Source organism: Mixophyes fleayi, chromosome 1 (assembly GCF_038048845.1).
Source record: "Mixophyes fleayi isolate aMixFle1 chromosome 1, aMixFle1.hap1, whole genome shotgun sequence".
NCBI lineage: Eukaryota > Metazoa > Chordata > Amphibia > Anura > Limnodynastidae > Mixophyes > Mixophyes fleayi.
Window position 1 is genome coordinate 282,275,661 of NC_134402.1, and position 11,562 is coordinate 282,287,222.

Here is an 11,562-nt window from a genome sequence, read left to right on the forward strand (position 1 = left end):
TTTCATCCATCTTCCGGTCTATAACCTCTTTATGGTCATCCGTATTATTAGTGATGTACGTGCAACATTTGACACCAAACTGGGTGGCCAGTGTCACACTGTACCCACCAGTAATAGAGGTGAGATAATTTAGTACCAGTCTATGTTGCACCAACTCCTTCTTGTACGCTTGTAGCTCCCTTCCAGTATACCTGAAAGTGTCATCATACATCTCGGTGATATTATCTATTAATTTGGCTAGGTCTTGGATATATTTAAAGTTTAATGTTCCCCGAGTGGTCCTGGTGAGTTCTAGAGCAACCATAACTTGGAAACCAGCAGTTTCACTAATCAATTTTGTAGCTATGGGTTCCTCACCAGGAATCATATTTCTCTTGCCACGGTGTTCATACTGTGTGTGTATGTATGGTGGTGATGTAGTCTTGTGAATACCAACCATTTCTTCATGAGTAATAGTCATGATTTCAGGAACCAGTTTAGCTAAGAAACACAAGCCCTTGGAACTCGGTCACCCAGGAATAAGCTTTCCTCCCACAAACAAAATACACATCATCAGGGAGAACATAAGGAGCAGTATGCCCATGAATTATATCACACAGAGTTTTGATAAAACTACCCATGCCCAGTGTCCCCATTTGTTCTAGACACGTGTCGGCATTAATGACATTTCTACATTTATCTGTAGAGACTTTTCCAGTGGATACCTTCTTATGTTTGGTTATACGCCCTAATTTGTGACTTCCATCAACATTCCTGCCTAGTAGTGACCTTGTGAGTCTCCCTCTAAAATGAGTGTGGCGAGCCATTGTCTGATCTGATAGGTCAGCCTCCCAATTCTCCAGGCGCTTTGCATGAGATATATTTAGGCACAGCAAAGATCTGCCTATGGAGTATTGTCAAAGCGTCAGACTAGGGGACCTAGTGTTATTGTACCTCCCGTCTATGGGGCTCCCACCCCTCATTTCAAGTACCTCAGATATGTTTAGAGGGAATGGCACTAGTCCTATATTATGCTGCCCTTGAGGCACGTGAGAGCACACCCAACACTCGGTTTGGTTTAGCACCTTACCCACCAGGGCGTGATAATCCTCCAAAGGATGCCCGCCTATATTCAGAGTACTGGGGGACTGGCATCGTTGGATGCATCTCTCTTCAACTAGGGAGTCGCAGAACTTGCAGATACAATACTCATCAGACAATAGCCCCTCACACTGCCTCCGAGTTCCTGAGCTAGCAGACCTTTTCATAACCACTGGACCAAGTTTGATAATGGGCTGCTCTGAGTATCCTATTAACTTTTGTTCGGCCTCTATTTCATCCGTATCACTCCCAGAACTCTCCTCTGTCCTCCATCCTCCTTCACAAAAATAGAATGTCCTAGAAAGAGTAAAAACAAGGAAAATCCTGGAACAAAAGAAAAACAAAAACCGCCACTCGCTGGAAAGATAGTTCTGAGGCAACGTCTCTGGTTCAGGTGTCTTGACTGCAGGCTTTAGGTCTCCCGGAACAGGCTCACAAGTGACAGCTCTGTGTCGTCGGTCTTAGTTTTATCTTGCACTTTCTCCGGATTATGTACTCTCCTGCAGTGGGTGGAATAGACCCAAGTGTCTCTCTCTGCAACCTTCAGTGATGTAGTACTGGTCAACAGCACTTGGTACGGGCCTTCCCAACGGTCTGTTAAACAACCTGAACGTAAGAAATTGCGGATCATAACAGTCTCCAGGTTCAACATCATGACAGTTCGTCTCTGGCATACCAGGTGACAGCATTTTTAGTTTTTGTTGTTGTTGTTTTAGCTGTCTACTCATTCTTATAAGATATTGTACAGTCACTTCATTATTACACTTCAAGTCGTCTTGTGGACTCACGATCAAATGAGGTTGTCGTTCGAACAGTATCTCAAAGGGGGACAGATTAAGAGGAGGTCTAGGAGTGGTTCGAATGCTATGGAGGACCAATGGCAAAGCCTCAGGCCATGCCAACCCAGTTTCAGCCATTATCTTACCCAGCTTGTTCTTTATAGTACCGTTTACTCTCTCCACCTTACCACTGGCTTGTGGTCGGTAAGTGGTGTGAAGTCTGCTACTGATTCCCATGAGTTTACACATATTTTGGAAGATATTACCAGTAAAATGGGTACCCCTATCACTTTCAATGATTCTAGGGATACCGAACCTACACACAAAGTCTTGTACAATTTTCTTTGCAGTGAACACAGCAGTATTAGTGGCTGCCGGATATGCTTCTACCCAACCGGAAAACACATCAATACACACTAACACATACTTTAGATTCCTGCACGGTGGTAATTGGATATAGTCAATTTGTATTACCTGGAAAGGTCCATCTGTAGGAGGGATGTGGGATGGCTCAGTTGGAATAGTTTTCCCAACATTTTTCCGCAAACAAGTAAGACATGACATTGCTTTCTTACCAGCCTGAGAGGAAAATCCGGGAGCACACCAGTATGCTCTCACCAGTTTGCACATACCTTCTTTACCCAGGTGAGTCAGACCGTGTGCTGCTTCAGACAGGCTTGGATAGTATGTTCGGGGAGCTACAGGCTTACCTTGTCCATCCCTCCAGAGTCCTGAGGACTCTTGGCCACATCCCTTCGCCTTCCAGACCACCTTTTCCTGCAGGGAACACAAATCTTGCATTTCAATTAATTTCTGCATGTCTAATGTCTGAAAAACCATCATAGTCTCGGTCGATACAGTCATAGGTTGCCCTGCTGCCCATTTAGCAGCTTCGTCTGCCCTGTTGTTGCCCAACGACACTGGGTCTTCTTCAAAGGTATGGGCTTTGCACTTTATGACGGCTACTGTTCTGGGTAACTGTATCGCTGTCAGAAGTCCTTTTATGTGTTGTGAGTGTGCCACTGGTGTACCTGCTGCTGTCGTAAAGATTCTAAGACGCCAAAGGGCCCCAAAATCGTGCACTACCCCGAAGGCGTACCTAGAGTCAGTATATATATTGGCTGATTTACCCTCTGCCAATTCACACGCTCTCCTTAGTGTTACTAGTTCCGCCACCTGGGCTGAGTGAGGTGGACCAAGGGGTTCAGCTTCTACCACATCCTGATCGTCTACAACAGCGTAACCAGTACATAGCTCTCCTGTCTCTGTCTGTCTATGGCAACTTCCGTCTGTATAAAACGTAAAATCTACATTTTCTAAGGGGGTGTCACGTATGTCGGGCCTTGCAGTAAAGGTCTGATTCAGGTGTTCCATACAATCATGCGTGTCAGTATTCTTGCCTAACTCATCATAAACCAGGGTCTCCTCACCTCCCACCTTTTGTGTCTCTAGAGACACATACGGAAGATATGTAGCTGGATTTAAGGTGCTACATCGTTTGATGGTGATGTTTGAGGGTGCCATCAGGGCTAGTTCCCACTTTGTGAATCTAGCTGAAGAAACATGTCTGGTTTGGGCTGAATTTAACAGAGCTGATACAGCATGGGGTGTATAGATAGTTGAATTATGTCCTAGTACTACGTCCTCGCTCTTACTTACCAGAAGAGCTGTTGCTGCTACACTTCTGAGACATGTTGGAAGTGATCTTGCCACATTGTCTAATTGTGCACTGTAGTATGCTACCGGTCTGCTAGCGTCACCAAGTTTCTGTGCGAGGACCCCTGCTGCACAACCATCAGCTTCTGTACAAAATAGCTCAAAAGGCTTTTCATAATCAGGTATTCCCAATGCAGGTGCTCTCGTCAGACTATCTTTAAGATTAAAGAACGCTTGCTCTGACTCTTCTGTGTGTACAACACGTTCTGGTTTTGAGGAAGAGACTAGCTCCTGCAATGGTAATGCCAGAAAAGAAAAACCTGGGATCCAGGATCTACAGTATCCACACATCCCTAAGAAAGTACGAATCTGCTTCTGGCTCTGCGGCAGAGTCATATGTTGTATGGCCTCAATTCTGTCGGTTGTCAGCTGTCTTAGCCCCTTAGTGAGGCAGTGTCCTAAGTATTTGACCTTAGTCTGACATGGCTGTAATTTATCCTTTGCCACCTTGTGCCCTGTTTGTGAAAGATGAAGCAACAACAATTTAGTATCATGTAAACATGACATAAAAGAATCAGAGCACAACAACAAATTGTCCACATATTGAATTAGAACAGACCCATTGTGGGGTTGAAAGGATTGCAAACAGTCATGTAAGGCTTGGGAGAAAATACTGGGGCTGTCAATGAACCCCTGAGGTAGTCTGGTCCATGTGTATTGCACTCCCCTGTAGGAGAATGCAAAGAGGTATTGGCAGTCAGGGTGAAGAGGGACTGAGAAGAAAGCAGAACAGATCAATGACAGTAAAATGACTGGCAGACGGTGGAATCTGCATGAGGATGACAGCTGGATTCGGCACTACGGGGAATTGGCTCTCAACAACTTTATTAATTCCCCTTAAGTCCTGGACTAATCTATAGCCCCTCCCCCCATTCTTCTTCACAGGGAAAATGGGACTATTTGCTGTACTGGCTGTACAAATTAAAATCCCTTGTTGTAACAGCCTCTCAATAACAGGATATACCCCCAGTTCCACCTCCAGTTTTAATGGATACTGTGGGATTTTTGGAGCTATCCTACCACTTTTTAGATTGACCATGACAGGGGCTACGTTTGCCATCAGTCCAGTGTCCTGTCCATCTCTGGTCCATAGGGAACCTGGTATTTCCAGCAACATCCCCTTTACTTGCGATGGACTTTGTTCTATAACAGGAGAGTGTAACATTAACCTTTGAGGGGTGTCCAATATATCCTGTACCTCATGTGCGACCTTCTCCGGTATATCTAAGAACACACCATCAGAAGTACAGTATATGACACATCCCATTTTACATAACAAGTCTCTCCCTAGCAAGTTAGTAGGAGCCGCTGCAGCCAAGAGAAACAAATGCTTAGTATGCAGAGGCCCGATAGTAGCTTCAGCGGGTTTAGTTAGAGGATAATGTAACACTTTTCCCAATACCCCCATAGCTGGAATGGTTTTACTGGTCACCTGTAGATTGAAAGGAGAGGTTATCACAGATCAGGCCGCCCCTGTATCTACAAGAAAAGTTTGTTTCCTACCAGCTATGTCAACTATCATTGTTGGTTCTTCACTCTGACTCTCAGTTAACCTCACTGGCTATAGACTACAGGTATGACCTGACCCCTAGCGCTGACTATTGATTTCCCGTGCAGCATTTGCTGCTGTAATATGTGCGGGTAGATGTGAGTCTTCTAGTCTATGTGAATCCCTCCTTGGAGGATATCTATGTGACCCACCCTTCTGTGTATTGAGTCTTTCCTTTTTACAATATCTCATGTAATGTCCTTCCTCGTTACAGTTGAAACACCTGATCACTTTAGGTTTCTTGTTATATGGGTTGTATGCTGGTGGTCGTGTATGCACCCCTTCTAGAGCCTGTATACTTACCGTCATTAACCTATCACTTTTCTCTTCCCTTTTTCTAAAAAGGTTTTTGTCATGCTCCACAGCAGACTCCCTAAGAGAGTCTACCGTGACGACTCTCCAATTAGGTAATGTGGTTTGTACTCTCGTCTTTAAATTTTCTCTAAGGCCATCCATCAGTACTCCTACAGCTACCTCTCTGTGATGTGGGTCCTCACTTATGTTGCATATCCCAGTAAACCGTGTTATCGCTGCTATAGCTCTAGTGAAGTAATCTGCTGCTGTTTCACTATCCCTTTGTTTAATGGTGAAAATCTTACTCCAATTTACTACTACTGGAAAATAGATGGCTAAGTGTTTGACAATTTGTTCTATATTCTTTTGGTTAATCTCATCAGTCAAGGTGTCATCTTCCTCCAACAAACAATCTTCAATAAATTTTTGTATGTTAGTATTGGGAGGAAGACACGCCCTCAACACTACACGCCAACCCTTATTGGTTGGTTCGTGGGCATTTCCTAAGTCTTTAACAAATTTCTGACATTTAGCTAACTCCTTTCTAGGATCTGGGAATTCAGTCATAATGGAACGTAATTCTGATCTAGTCCAGGGACAATGCATTGTAACATTTCTTAAAGAAACTACACCATCCTTATCCGGTTTCCCATTGGGAACTGATATTGTGCGGACTGGGAACGCACCCTCTGGTACACTGACTTCAGGGGACACTACAGGATTTGCTGGTTCTAGATTTAGAACGCTTTCACTCAAAATGATCACGCTACTCTCACCTATCTCAGCCATTTTCTCATACTTGCGCTGAGCCTCTAGTACACTAACAGCATGGGCAATGGCCAAAATCACAGTGGGTTCATCTTAATTTTCAGATACACTTGATTTAAACTGGCTTAAAACAGGATACAACTTAGCAATTTTTCTATATTCAGTTTTAACAACGGCTGTACTTACCCATCCCGCCACATAAGGTGGCGGGGGCACGCGTGCGCTGAGTTCGCCACGCTTCTCAACGGTTACATCCGCCTTGCGCGCGCTTTTTGCCACGCCTACTTCCGGTTTGCATTCGCTGCTCTGCCACGTGTTACCTTCCATTTGCCACAATTTTAAACAATCATTATGTCTATTTCTCTTTTTTGTTGACTTGATCAACCATACTTTATCTTTTACAGTATTTAGTACCTCTGCATTAAAACTTCCTATTGTTGGGAAAGGCCTATCACAGTCTTTGGTCATCTTGACCCACGTGTCACAATACACAGTTGCGTATGCACCATATTTCTTACACATGAGAAACCTAGCTGAACCAATAGGGCCTTCCTTAGGCAGCACACTGACCATCTCTAACGTATGCTAGGCACCCATGTTGAACAATATACCTTCTACCCGGAACACAGACACACCACAATGCTCTGTTCCTTCCGGCTAACAATTCCAACTCTGTTGCTACAATAACAGCTAGAGATCTCTAATGCTCGGTGAACGTATTTTCTTTAGCCGCGTTCACTCGCTTTTCTCGCACCAGGCGAGGATCCCTAATACAGAAATATCACTGTGGGCCCCAAGTACTATCAGCTCCTCGATACCCTGGCTCAACCACAAAAATCTGTTGAGTTTATTATAACTGGGAGAACAAAGTCGATACAATCAACCAGCCTTTCCAATATAATTCCTCCTAGCTGCTTCACCAATTCGCACTAATGGTGCAGTTAGATCGCACTGCCTACCAATACTAATTATTAGCAAACTTTGCGATCTATTGGTAGCGCTTTGCGAAAACCCGGTTTTCGCATTCGTATACCTGCCCTGTATACCGTCCTTCAGTTGGGCAATCCGCCTCATCAGACAGCAACTGAGCACAATGAATAATGAACAGTGTATCTACGTTACAACATCACACACTATACACCTTTTCTGCGCAGAAAATCAAAAGTTACCAACAACAGTAATAATATCTCAGAGGCTTTCACAAGTAATTATACTATGCATGTATAATAACTATCAAAACGATTGTTTAACCACGTGGCAAATCTACCGGAAGTTCGCGTACGCACAGCAGGAAATACACATACGCTAAGCAATGCAATACAGTTAAAACGCACAATGACAGAAAAAAGAAACAGCTTTCTCTTTTGTCCCTAGGTTCTAGTTAGCGTGCCCTAGATAATGAAAAACGGACATTCGGTTTCACAACACAGAGTAAAATTCAGGTTTTGAACACAATATGTTCTTACCCGTATATGACGCGTTTCCACCCTTTGTTGCGGAACCGAAATCCGTTGGTCTTGCGTATCATCGGCAACGAAACCTCCAAAGCTCACGAGCCCCCAAATTGTTATGTGCGTATTGTCGCTAACCAATAACGATTGTCGAACCTCGGGTTGTGTTTCCAAAGCACAAAGATTTATTCGCAAATAGTAGAATAAATATGCTCAAGAAAAGTAATAGTAAATACAGCCGTTACTTATCGCAGGCGCTCTGGATCCAGTGCAGTCATTCAATCCTGAAGTCTGAGGACAAGATGTCTGCACTCTGGATCACAAGCTGCTGCTTATATACACAATCAAATACAGTAATACAATGAAGATGGTATAGCTTGCATCTATTGGTCCAGGTCTCAGGAATGTCCAAGGGGTTGTCAATCATTGCTGGTTCATCCTAAGGAATCCAAAGGAGGGGGTATGCTCTGCTCTTCCCGCCAAGATTCCTTAGTCTTAAGTAGTTCATAATTCCCTATCATTCATAACTTGTGTATGCATTCTGCGATTCCCTCGCAGAGTGAACCACACAGTAGGATATGTAACAAGGTTCATTATGATACCACTCATGATGTTATTCCTTCAACCCTTTCCGTGTATTTCACTAATATGCATGTAACTCTGATATAACATATAAATACTACTATATTTCGACATAACTGACTATGTGTTGCAACTACCATTAATGTGTACTATTTTATAAGTATGCGTGTTTGTGCGAATGTATGGTAAAAGACCAATTACCGTTGCTGCCACGTGTAATGGATGCGTACGCACTTTCACGCCGTAGAGTGCCCTTGTACGTAGATGCGTACCATACGCATCTTTTCACACAAAGACAACCAAGTTTGCTAGACTTTAGTTGAAATGACTATCCAATTTGCTGACTTCGACATCACATAGAGTGTGATAGATTCTCTGATTATTCCCCAGAAAAACCCAAACACTGTAGGCATCATATATAATAAAATTGCAATATTGAAATGGGTTTACATTGTAAAATATCTAGTTAAAGGTAATATTTTCTATACTTTACAAGTTTCTTTTTGTCAGAATTAAATTTTTAAAATAATTACTTCTTTTTGCTTTTAAAAATTCGAAAAACGCACTTAAATATTTGCTTCTGAATGGCTCGTTGGTCTAGGGGTATGATTCTTGCTTAGGGAGAGAGAGATCCTGGGTTCAAATCCCAGACAAGCCCATGACTCTGTCATTTTCATCTCATTGTTTTTAGTTGATTCAGTAAAGCTAGCCATTTCAAGTTAGATTTTGTCAATTTCCAAAAATAGCTCTCATAACATTGTCCAAAACAAAATCCCTATGTATTAATGGGATGATTCTTTGTTAATGTTTCAAAAAGTCTCATGTGCCCAAACTGAATGAGACTATTCTTTGCAGGTACTTATGAATCTTGGCTTTATGATTTTCAAGTGAGTAAATTTAGTAAAATGTGACTTCTATGGTTACATTTTTGATGACTTGTACATTTCTTTTCTATAGAAGACAGTAGTGCTCCTAAATAAATCTATATTAACTTAAGATATGAATAAATAAAGTCTTTCTTTTGAGTGTCTTTATTATTTACAGATATGATACTAATAAAGAGTAGATACTTTGTAGGTACTGTGATTCTTGGCTTTCAAACTTTCAGATGTGAATGCTTAAAAAAATCTCAACATCAACAATATGTTATATTAATAAAAACTTACACTTTCATAAGTGCATACTTCGTAAGAAAATCAACCATATGGAACCATATCAGATAAACAAATCTCTCCAACGTAGATGACCTGGAGTGTATTTAAAGAACAGTCTCATTTTGACACAAAACACAGCTAAATCATGTTCTCTTGTGTTGCTTATTGGTCTAAAAACGTACTTCTCACATAGAGTGTGATAGATTCTCTGATTATTCCCCAGAAAAACCCAAACACTGTAGGCATCATATATAATAAAATTGCAATATTGAAATGGGTTTACATTGTAAAATATCTAGTTAAAGGTAATATTTTCTATACTTTACAAGTTTCTTTTTGTAAGAAATTAAATTTTTAAAATAATTACTTCTTTTTGCTTTTAAAAATTCGAAAAACGCACTTAAATATTTGCTTCTGAATGGCTCGTTGGTCTAGGGGTATGATTCTTGCTTAGGGAGAGAGAGATCCTGGGTTCAAATCCGGACAGCCCATGACTCTGTCATTTTCATCTCATTGTTTTTAGTTGATTCAGTAAAGCTAGCCATTTCAAGTTAGATTTTGTCAATTTCCAAAAATAGCTCTCATAACATTGTCCAAAACAAAATCCCTATGTATTAATGGGATGATTCTTTGTTAATGTTTCAAAAAGTCTCATGTGCCCAAACTGAATGAGACTATTCTTTGCAGGTACTTATGAATCTTGGCTTTATGATTTTCAAGTGAGTAAATTTAGTAAAATGTGACTTCTATGGTTACATTTTTGATGACTTGTACATTTCTTTTCTATAGAAGACAGTAGTGCTCCTAAATAAATCTATATTAACTTAAGATATGAATAAATAAAGTCTTTCTTTTGAGTGTCTTTATTATTTACATATATGATACTAATAAAGAGTAGGTACTTTGTAGGTACTGTGATTCTTGGCTTTCAAATTTTCAGATGTGAATGCTTAGAAAAATCTCAACATCAACAATATGTTATATTAATAAAAACTTACACTTTCATAAGTGCATACTTTGTAAGAAAAGCAACCATATGGAACCATATCAGATAAACAAATCTCTCCAACGTAGATGACCTGGAGTGTATTTAAAGAACAGTCTCATTTTGACACAAAACACAGCTAAATCATGTTCTCTTGTGTTGCTTATTGGTCTAAAAACGTACTTCTTACATATATAGTGTGATAGATTCTCTGATTATTCCCCAGAAAAACCCAAACACTGTAGGCATCATATATAATAAAATTGCAATATTGAAATGGGTTTACATTGTAAAATGTCTAGTTAAAAGTAATATTTTCTATACTTTACAAGTTTCTTTTTGTCAGAATTACATTTTTAAAATAATTACTTCTTTTTGCTTTTAAAAATTCGAAAAACGCACTTAAATTTTTGCTTCTGAATGGCTCGTTGGTCTAGGGGTATGATTCTCACTTAGGGTGCGAGGGGTCCTGGGTTCAAATCCTGGACAAGCCCATTTTCATCTTATTGTTTTTAGTTGATTCAGTAAAGCTAGCCATTTGAAGTTAGATTTTGTCAATTTCCAAAAATAGCTCTCATAACATTCTCCAAAACAAAATCCCTATGTATTAATGGGATGATTCTTTGTTAATGTTTCAAAAAGTCTCATGTGCCCAAACTGAATGAGACTATTCTTTGCAGGTACTTATGAATCTTGGCTTTATGATTTTCAAGTGAGTAAATTTAGTAAAATGTGACTCCTATGGTTACATTTTCGATGACTTGTACATTTCTTTTCTATAGAAGACAGTAGTGTTCCTAAATAAATCTATATTAACTTAAGATATGAATAAATAAAGTCTTTTTTTTGAGTGTCTTTATTATTTACAGATATGATACTAATAAAGAGTAGGTACTTTGTAGGTACTGTGATTCTTGGCTTTCAAACTTTCAGATGTGAATGCTTAGAAAAATCTCAACATCAACAATATGTTATGTTAATAAAAAATTACACTTTCATAAGTGCATACTTCTTAAGAAAATCAACCATATGGAACCATATCAGATAAACAAATCTCTCCAACGTAGATGACCTGGAGTGTATTTAAAGAACAGTCTCATTTTGACACAAAACACAGCTAAATCATGTTCTCTTGTGTTGCTTATTGGTCTAAAAACGTACTTCTCACATAGAGTGTGATAGATTCTCTGATTATTCCCCAGAA